The sequence below is a fragment of the Diospyros lotus genome, chromosome 7 (assembly GCF_014633365.1).
Source record: "Diospyros lotus cultivar Yz01 chromosome 7, ASM1463336v1, whole genome shotgun sequence".
Classification (NCBI taxonomy): Eukaryota; Viridiplantae; Streptophyta; class Magnoliopsida; order Ericales; family Ebenaceae; genus Diospyros; species Diospyros lotus.
In genome coordinates this window covers 35626138-35636866 of record NC_068344.1, presented here as the reverse complement: position 1 = coordinate 35636866, position 10729 = coordinate 35626138, and the positions used below count along the sequence as shown (strand labels likewise).

Below are 10729 nucleotides of genomic sequence, written 5' to 3'. Positions count from 1 at the left end.
GCTCACAGTCCTACCGTGGAATGCATTTTGTGGTAAGGCACGAAGGTTTGTTTGAAAATGAGTTTCGAGCATGTTTTCTTCCAAATTGATTGGTGATGGACGTCTTTTTGGTGCACGACTCTAAAACCCTAAAAAGCACTGTATAAAAACCCATTCTTCACAACTCATGGGGGGCACGGATGGTATTAGACACAATCAAACTGAAGAAATGAGGCATTTTTGAAGAAAACTCAAGAGTTGGGCTATATTTCTCTGTTTTTCTCATATTTCAGATCATGATTTCCAACTTTGTTATTCTTTTATCTATGGAAATCATGTTTGGCTAAGTGTTTTGCAACTAGGGTGAATGGTGAAATCTCATTTCTTATTGGTTTAATTTGACATTGTTCGTTTTTGCTGTATTATTGTCTTCCAAGTTGATTGTTTATTATACTCTAATTCTATGTTAATGTTTGATCACCATTAAAACGTGCTTATGATTTGTATTACTTTCAAGAGATTTATTATGAATTTAGCACATGATAATAAATAACATAAGGTCCTATAATAGATAAAGATATTATTATGTCTTGTGAAATCATATTGCGATGATCATTGAGAATGAATGCATGCTTACATATTCGTAGGTTGATTAGAGATAATTAATCTCATATATATGTATAGAATCGAATGACCATTGAGAGAGGCTTTCGGTGGACATAAGATCATTAATATTCAACTCAAGGTAAGAAATAGCAAACTCGAGTAATGAATAATTAAATCATATTAAGAACGGTGGTGAATTCATGAATCCTAGTGCCGTAAATCATTAAGTTTGAAATCTGAAGAATTGTTTTTGTGTACCCGTAGTTCGTTAATCAATTCTAATTAGTATAGAACCAACGATTAATTATCTTATAATTATGTGTGTCTTATTGAACTTAAGTGTGGTTAAAGTAAGAATCAATAGTCAATTCTCGTAAATACAATACTCAACTCATCATTATATTATTTGTTGCGATATGTGCACTTACGGAATAAATTCGACAGACAACCAAATTGAAGCAAAAATTAAAATTGAATACGGGATAAATTCGACAAACAACCAAATTGAAGCAAAAATTAAAATTGAATAACAACCAAATTGAAGCAAAAAATAAAATTGAATAACAACCAAATTGAAGCAAAAATTAAAATTGAATCTCATAATGTTTTTGAATCTCATAAAATCGATTAAGTCTTTGAAAAATTATAGAACAAGTGGAATTTTATTTTTTTATTTCTATTTTAGGAGAGGTAAGATAAATTTCAAATCTCATAATGTTTTTCGGAACACGTGTATACATATAATTATAATTCCACATAAAGCTTTCTCATCTACTCTCCAACATATTCTCTCCAACTGTCACAGTTTTCATTCACAATTTAAAGCATCCTTCAACAGATATGAACAAGCTAACACTCCAGCACCAGACAGAAGAATTGGCGCAGTATCTCAATTGTTTTGATGTATAAGCCTAATCAATAGATACAAGAGGGAAAATATAAATTATGAAAAATAAAGAAAGAAAAAAAAAATGTGTTTGTTGTTAGCTCATACCAGACATGCCTTGGCTGAAATCAAATTGATTGATTATGAGAATTTTAAGGTTGTCATGAGCTTCCACTGAACCCACTACTGTCTTTCTTCATCTTTCTCATCTCCATCTCGCGAGTGTTGTGTTCGCTACTTGAGCCAGATGGGTATAAACCATATTCACTGGTCGGAACACTCTGCCCGCTGCTGCCATACTCCTGGGAGCCAAGGGCCATTTTCCTGAATTTCTTCATGTCCTCTTTGTATTGGTTAGTGTCATAGTCTGAGCTTTCGAAAGAACTGTAGACTGTGCTGTGTCCAGGTGTGATTCCTTCATTAAGATCGGCCAACGATACATCCCCTTCTAAGGCCCGTACTACCTGCACAATTTATGTTGATGGTTATCAACTAGCCTAAAGATGGGTACACATTCAGGGGTGAGCCCCTTCCCTAAAGCCTCAGACGCTAAATGACCGTAAACATGAAATGGTGCTCAAGTGTTGTGAGCAAGATATGCTAATTGTTGGGACTGCCATGCCAAAGGCCTCAATGGGGAAAGATATGGAGCATCGCTCAATGCCATTTTTGGTCTCAAAAGCTTGAGCCAAGACATAGAAAACATTAAACCCCGAGTCCAACGTCTCTTGCAGCGACCTCTGTAGTAGGTGACGGAAAAATCTACTACTGAAGAACCATTTCACGATGCAAAAACAGGCATCATGACAATGCCTCAACGATTCAGAGCTTATCAGCTACCAATATTCTCTTTGCTTTGTTTATATTGGTGGTGGGGGCGGGGGGGTGTTGGATCCATTCAGATCAACCATTGTGCATGAGATGCTGAAATTGTTTAACTTGGCTTCCGCAGACAAACCATCAATTCGATTGAAAAATTACCTGGCTCATTCGTGGTCGACGTCGTGCTGAATGACGCACGCAAGCAGCAGCACAAGCAACCATGCGAGCCATCTCATTGTGGTTGTAATCCCTTTGCAATCGTGCGTCAACAAGGGTATCGAAGTTACCGTCTTCCAAAGATCGTGTAAGGGCGGGCCTCGCCTGCAGGAAAGTTGATTTTGTTATCTTGAAAGTGGAAATTAAAAAAAAGACAAAACCAAAATATAATGAAATAAAAAGCTTTCACCTATCCAAAAATAAAATAAATAAATAAATAAAAAGCTTTCATCAGAGCCTGGGATACTAAGGAACATTATGAAAAGGTTTTTCATATAATCTCAGCTCTAAGATGTCAATATATTTGCAATTGCTTGGAAAGATATGCAGCAATTTGCTCACCCAATCTACCAAGCTATCTTCCACAGGTCGGCGTCCAGTAATCAACTCCAGAAGCATGACTCCGAATGAGAAAACATCGGACTTCTCTGTAAGTTTACCAGAAGAAGCATATTCCGGAGCCAGATACCTGGAAGTGGTAAGTGTACGTTAAAACGTGAATGACATCTTAACAGGGAGGGACTCAGCAAAAAAGGTGTGATAATTTGCAATTATCAGAAATCATAATTGATACATTATGTTATTTATTATGAAGCATCAAAGTGATGCCGTTTTGGTCTCTAGCTGGAGGAAGGTAGCGGGGCAACCCACTGGAAGGCCACGCGGCAACCTCCAGCTGGCCCTCTTGGCAGCTGCTGCTTTGATCTACCCGAGTCTCTTTTCCCAATCTGATCTTGTCCATCCATCTTACTTTATTGCAAGCTGATCCAGGCCATCAATCTTGCTTTATCTCGAGTAATCTCAGCCATCCATCTTGGCTATTTATGTGCTGCCTTGGGATTCGACCATTGACAGGAAAAGAGAGAGGGAGAAAAGGGCATTGGGGATTAGGGTTTTTTTTCTGTCGTTTTGGCCGAGAGTTAGTGAGGGGTTTCCTCTCTTAAGGGTCCGGATGAGATTTTCCTATTCTCCATTTTTGTCTTCTGTATATTCTCTTTGTTCATTAGCTTGATTGGTAGACCTTTGATCTTGAGTTTGTGATCATTGGATCGATTTTGTTAGTAAGGTTAGTGATGTACAAAGAGTCTGATATGTTAATGTAAATCGGTTGTACTCATTCTCTTTATAGTACAGTGAGCTCTTCTTTTTAGAGCTCAACGTGGACGTAACCCATTTTTGGGTGAACCACAATAAAAGTCTCATCTCCTTTACGTTATTTATTTTTATGTTGATTATGCTTCTGTTCTGTTTGTCTTGTGTATGTTTGCCATGATTGTGTTGGGAGTTTAATCCTTTCAGTTCTATTGGAAGGTTTTTGTTTTCTGTGGTTTGATCTTTGTGAGCACTTTTTTGTGCGTTTATTGCTCAACACATTATGAAAGGCAGAAATGATACATAGTATCAAGAATCAGACAATAGTATAAGTATTAATTATATAAACAAAACAACTAGAGCTCAGCTTTCAAAACTCAAGATGAACAAGGTCCAAAAGATTTAACTGACAGAGGGGCAGAATAAGATTTGATAGATATATTTTACCAAAATTTGACCCAAATAATTATGTTATGAAGGATAATGTGGCAATCATTAAGGAGTATTAAATACACAGGTTTCAGACAATGTATATTTATAACACCTCATTTTTAGGTTGAAATATTTTCTATTGGTTGATTTTATAGTAATAAATGCATTTGTTTTAACACTAACCCCACAAAAATTTTTAAGTCCTGAACGAAATATAATAAATACACATTGTCTAAAAATGATGTGCAATTAATGCTCCTTAACCATTGCCCTCCCTAGTGTTAGAAAGTCTAGTTCAAATGCATATCTTGTCCAACACCATACTGACCACCAACAAAACTGTAAAATAAAGGAAATTAGATACAATGAGTAAATCGTACCCAAAAGTTCCCATCACACGAGTGGATACATGAGTGTTGACATCAGATAAAAACTTTGCAAGTCCAAAATCTGCAACCTGAGAGAAAACAAAAAAGATAAAGAAAGAAGACTAGGTTCCCTTTGGTGCCTTTTATTTACATGCTTATTTTTTATCATCATCATTATTACAAGCCTTAACACAGTTACTTGGGGTTGGCAAAATGGATTTTAGCTCTCTCATGTCTAATAACTTTCCACCAAATTTTCTTGGGTCTTCATGAGTTTATTTTGCTACAAAGCCTCTTCTATTCCATCCATTCTCCTCAAAAGTGCTTCTATTGATCTTTTTCTTACATGTCCAATTTTCTTCAAGTCTTGCATATCTTGTTCTAAATAAATGCCACTATAAATTTATTATGAATAATTTCATTTGTGATTCCTTTTTTTCCAATGGCTGCATATCCAATATAACATTCACATTTCAAATATGCTCATATTTTATACATACTGATATTTTTGCCCAAGATTCCATGACATAAAACAAAACTTGTCTAATGGCAGTCCACTTAAAAAAGTAAAGGGCCCTTTGTTTTTGCTTCCAAAACCAAATAAAGTTGGAAGAAAATGTCTGATGAATTGCTTTGAAATTTGTTTTTTTGAAAAAGATTGGAAACACCTCAACTTTAAGAAACAAAAAAAAAATGTCAGACTCACAGAGAAGGTAACCAACCAAGTTTTGAAAGTTCTAAGTTTAGTGCACCTAATTATGCTCATATAAAGCTTTCAAGACATAATCATTTTAAGCTTAATGATTCAAAACAGTTGTCCATGATATAGTGAAGTCATATACATATCGATAAAAGAAATGGCGAAGGCAATCAGTTACATAGGGCTGTGTTTAGATTTATTCTGTTTCAATAATTATATCTGAGGTTTAATGATTCAAAGCAGTCATGCACAACTCTAGTCATCCACGCATGTGCACACAGACACACAAAACAACATTTGTCTACAATTCATGTTGTTGGATGTGTGCTAGGTATCAGCTACCTAACACATGCCTCCTTTATCTAGGCCTGGAACTAGCTATAGATAGGAATCTAGACGCATGCGCACACACACAAAACAACAATGCTCAACCCATGTCCCAAATAATCTTACCTTTGCCTCAAAGTTAAAATCTAGTAATATATTAGCTGCCTTAATGTCCCGATGAATGATTTTAGGATGGCCTGCAAATAGAGATTGTTCAATTTTATTGTCTGAAATGTTCAAGTATCATTTACAAAGAGTTGTATCCTGCTTCTACATTAAGGAGAGAACTTACAATCCTCATGCAGATATGCCAGTCCTTTCGCGGACCCTACACCAATTTTCAGTCTTGTGGACCAATCCATGGGAGGTCTTCCCATCCCTGAAAGATTTTACTTTCAATTAGAATACTCTTTACCAGAATGTGTCTGCAAAGCTCAATAATATGCTGTTTCTCTGAGAAGGACATCATTTGAACATACGCACACACATACAAATGTAGCTATATAATTCATCAATACCAATAGTCAACCTCATCACCATCCAATCCCCTCCAAAACTTGGAGAAAAAAATAAAGTCAGTGAAGAAGAAGAAGAAGTAACTGTTAACCATGTAAGTGGAACTGCAAGGTGTTGTTTGGAGCAAACTCATAGACAAGCATTCTTTGGGACCCAGTGATGCAGTATCCAACTAATGAAACAAGATGTTTATGATGCACCCGGCTAATGATCTCAACTTCAGCTTGGAATTCGCGCTCCCCCTGATCACTACCTGCTTTCAGCTGCTTAATCGCAACTTCTTTCCCATTCGGAAGGACTCCTTTATGCACGAACCCAAAACCACCTTGTCCAAGGAGGTTAGCATTTGAAAATCCATCAGTTGCCATTGACAATTCTTCTAATGAAAATGTGCTCTTCGAGTAGCCTAAACACATGCCAGGAGAAGGTGGTGGGAGTGGTTTTTCGCTCCCTGAATTGGATGCGGAACCTCCGCTGCTGCTCATGAAAGCTGGGGGAGGTGAGTGTGCAGGAGGACGAGCTACAGGGAACGATGTAACTGGAGGTGAAGGAGAGGGTTTTGGTGGCATTTTGATGGCATGAGAACCAGGTGGCGGAGCATTTTGTTGCCCATGTTGTGGTGGTCGACCATATGGTACATCTGGGATTATCAAAAAACACCAGAATGAGCGCAGATATTCTAGGATAATGGACAAGAAGGTTACAGAAGGGCATTGGACACAGAAGTAGCAAAAAACTGAATTCTATCCACTACATTAATAGAGGATTATATTCCATCCAGACTACATCAAATACAATAGGCATAAAATCCTTCTAAAGCTTAAACCAAAAGTCATATGGTCAAAATGGAAGCAATTTGTTTCTTTCATTATTTTAAGTTGAAGCCAATCAGATTAGCAATTCAAGATTAATTGCTTGTTCTTCTTCTTATCATGGGTCGCACATCCTCAACAATTATGAACGGGAGAAAAGTGCCATCCCAGTTTGTTTTCGAAGAATAAGGTCATTTCCAATACTTCTACCAGATCTGTGTAGCAATGTAATACTGACTACCACCATATAGTTCTAGCACATAGGAGTAAAACTTCCCATAATTAAACTTATAAGAACAAATTAAACTTCAAATCCAACAATTTCTCAAAAACCACAAGACTTGAGACCACCGCATAAACTGAAAAAAAAAAAAAAACAATTGGAGGTTAACGTAACGGGAATCTTATGAATTTGAATCTATGACAAAGACGAATCTTATGAATTGGAGTGTGAAAATAAAGGTCTCACCTTTAGGCCCATGATGAGGTGGAACGTTGTACTCGGGCTCTCTTCTCTTCTTCCTCCGGCACCATATGAACAAAATGCTCAAGACAGCTAGAACGAGAACACCACCAATAGCTATCCCAACCACCAGCCCTGTCGATATCCCCGATGAGCTCGACGGAGGCGACGGCGAAGTCCAGGAAGACGGCGGAGTCCAGGAAGACGGCATGGCCCGCGAATTCGAGGATGATGGTGGAGACGGAGAATTAGAAGACGACGGAGGCGGCGATTTCGACGCCGGCGGGGGCGGGGACGGACTCGAACCGGACGGCGGAGACTTGGAGGCCTTAGCCGGAGGCCGGGGAGAGGTCGATGGAGGATTGGCCGACTGCGGGAGAGGCAGAGACACCGCCGGCTCTGTCGGAGGCGGCGGGGGGAGGCGGACTGGACGGCGGCGGCGAGGTAGAGTTGTTCGACGGCAGAGGCGATGCAGGTGGCGGCGGCGCCGGAGTCGTCGACGGCGGAGATGGAGCCGGCGGTGACGATATTGCCAGTCACCTCTATATAAATAATTATATAGAGAGGTTTAATCAAATGCGTGTATACATATGTATGAGCTGCTGAAAGCTGAAGGCTTTCCAGGGCAGAAGCTGCGTCTCCGGCACTTCTCTCTCTCTCTTTCCCTCGGCACAAATGCAAAGTTTGGGGAGAGGTTTGGCTGTTTTGTTCTGATTCTGTCAGGAGAAGGCTGTGTTTGGTTCCGTCAGCAGACAGCGTTTGCATTGGCGGGAAGAAAAATCGGAATTGGGAGTGGGACCCACGCTACTGGGCCGCGCTACCCGCCCTTTCCTCGTTCTGATTTTGCTTCCGTCGTCCCGTCCCCACCCGAACTATAAAATGGTCGAGATTAAGTTAAAAAGCATTTTAAAATTTTTATTAATTTTTTTAAAATATAATGAATGCTTTTTTTTTTTTTAATATAATGAATGTTATATGTGTTATTTTTTATTTATAAAAATTAAGATAAATTTATTTAAAAGAGTTAAATTTATTTAAAAAATCTAAATAATATATCATGTTAATTCTTTTTCAAAAGTTAATAAATAAATTTAATAAATATAATAAAAATATTTTTATCTAAAATATTTTTTATCAACGTTCGAAATTTATCGATCAGAGTTTGAGAACCCGCAATAAAGCAACAAACACGAGACTAAAGGAAAGAACATAACGAAATAAAGAATAAAAATCACACAAGAAGATTTTTACTTAGTTAGATCAGAATGATACCTAATTATTGATTATTCTCTAATTATTCTGGCAGAGTAACAGTATATTATTGTTCAACTCCTTTTACAATGATAATATTGACCCCTCTTTATAGACTGGAGTATTTACAATTTGAATGAATTCTAAATGTAAAAGAATTATACTCTGTGGATGTCATTTCCTTATCGTCTTCGAATTATTTAGAACGAACGTCTTGATTTTAGGGATTTGATTTACCTCAAATAAGGCAAGTGGATATCGCCTCCAATTATTCTATGGTCTTTTTGTTATGTAAGTTGAACAGTTCGTCCAAGGAGTTAAAAGCATAGTTGGGAACTCGCTTTGTTTTGCGGTCTGATCTCAAGTTTCAGCGACGTGCGACCTTTCTCTAACGACCTCGGCATTGGATCTGTTGGGCTTCAACAGATTGGGTCGGCCTACTGAGTCGAGACCAGCCCGCTTAACTCTATCCAGAAAACACCCATAACATTTTTCATATTTTTTTTTTCAATTTATATCTCAATAATAAATACTAGCTAGACAAATTTAGATCAAATTGAGTCAAACCAAAAAGAATCAATCCAGTTGAATCTAATTTTTCTAGTAACAATCTAAATTTTAATTTTTAAAATAGAAATTTTATAAGCTCTAATTTATTTTGACCTCGTCCAAATATGAAATATGATAGATATGATGAGAGAAGAAAGTGATGTGAGAGAGACAGAAGAAGGATTATTTCCTAATACAAAAAGGGGACAACTGTATAAGGGAGTTGTTTACTATTGGCGGTCAAGGGTTAGGTGCTACTAATTCAATAAATTGCTTTAATTATGTATATGTTTAATTTTGGTAGTTTTCTTCTATAGTTGTCGCTGTTACTCTTTTAAGTAAATGTAAATGGCAACACCAGCTGAAAACCACCACCCAACTACGCACGCCGTCCCTCTCTACCTTTTAAAAACAGAAACCAAACCATAAGGGTGAAGGCATAAATACATTATCTACTTTAATAAAAAAATCTCTAACATTTTAAATTTTTAAAATGTCTAGTTAAAAGCCTCTACTTCAAAAAGTAAATTTATTAAATACTTTTTAATTCATATTAAATTAAATTCACTTTTATATTTTATCAAAAACGTCTCGTAGAACCCAAACTTATTTAAAAAATATTTAATACTTTTACTTGTTATTTTTTTTTTTAAAAAGTTTAGTGTCACGGGATTTCTTTAGTAAGTACAAGATACATTTAATTTAATACAAATTAAAAATAATAATAATTTTACTTTTTTAAAATAAATGAATCTAATGAAATGTTTTAAAAATTTGAGATGCCACAAGATATTTTTACTAAACTATAGAGATACATTTATGCCTTCACTCAAACCATAATATATAATATGTTATCGTTAATTTTTTAAAGTGGAAGTGTTATTTAGACACTTAAATTTAAAATTTGTTATGACATTTATATTAATATTTTATATTTTGTGTTAAATTAATATAAAAAAACTTAGCCCAATTTTAAGTTTTTAATCATACTTTAGAAAGAGTTTTAGCTAAATATCTTGTATACTTACTAGACTTTACACTAGGTAAAGGTTAATAAATTTTAATTTAATATCTAATTTTAAAATTATTATTAAATATAATTAAAATAAATTAACGTAATTAAAATAATTAAATAATATAAATAATCATAGAATTTTACACGAATATACAAAAATATCATTGGAAGAACCAACTGTAACTGAGCAATGTATACGCGTAGAAAAGAGAGTGTGGAGTAACTGACCAATACGATGATGAGGTTTGAGGCCAGCCATGGCCATCCTCTTGGCGAAAGCTTCTCGATACTTTGAAATGTCAATCGGAGAATCATCTCCGCAACTGCTAAGAGAACGAGAAATGGAATAAAAAGGATTGAAGGGAGAGAAACGGTGGTGGTGATTTGACAAGAAAGGGATTTTTGCGAAACGGATTGGTAAAGAAACCCTAACAATCGAGGTTAGTATGAGATTTGAAGTGGTTTCGGACTGTGAAGAGACGACCAGGCCTGGCGCCATATGGAGGTTGCGTAATTTGCTCACCCTTGGAGCAGTGTAGCATTCGGAGCCGTAGAAGAAAACAGTATGCACACCGAACGGAAGCCAGAGGCCATGTTTGGAAAGTGGATGAACGCAAAACAAGTGAAAATTGCAAAAACTAACCACCTCTTAAACACAAAATTCATTTTTAACCATGTTTTTGAAAAAAAATATA

At 36.4% G+C, this 10729-nt stretch overlaps 1 pseudogene; it reads right to left on the bottom strand.

Moving 5' to 3' along the window:
• Positions 1–1312: 1312 nt before the first annotated feature.
• Positions 1313–7755, bottom strand: LOC127805712 (proline-rich receptor-like protein kinase PERK1; annotated as a pseudogene).
• Positions 7756–10729: the final 2974 nt, after the last annotated feature.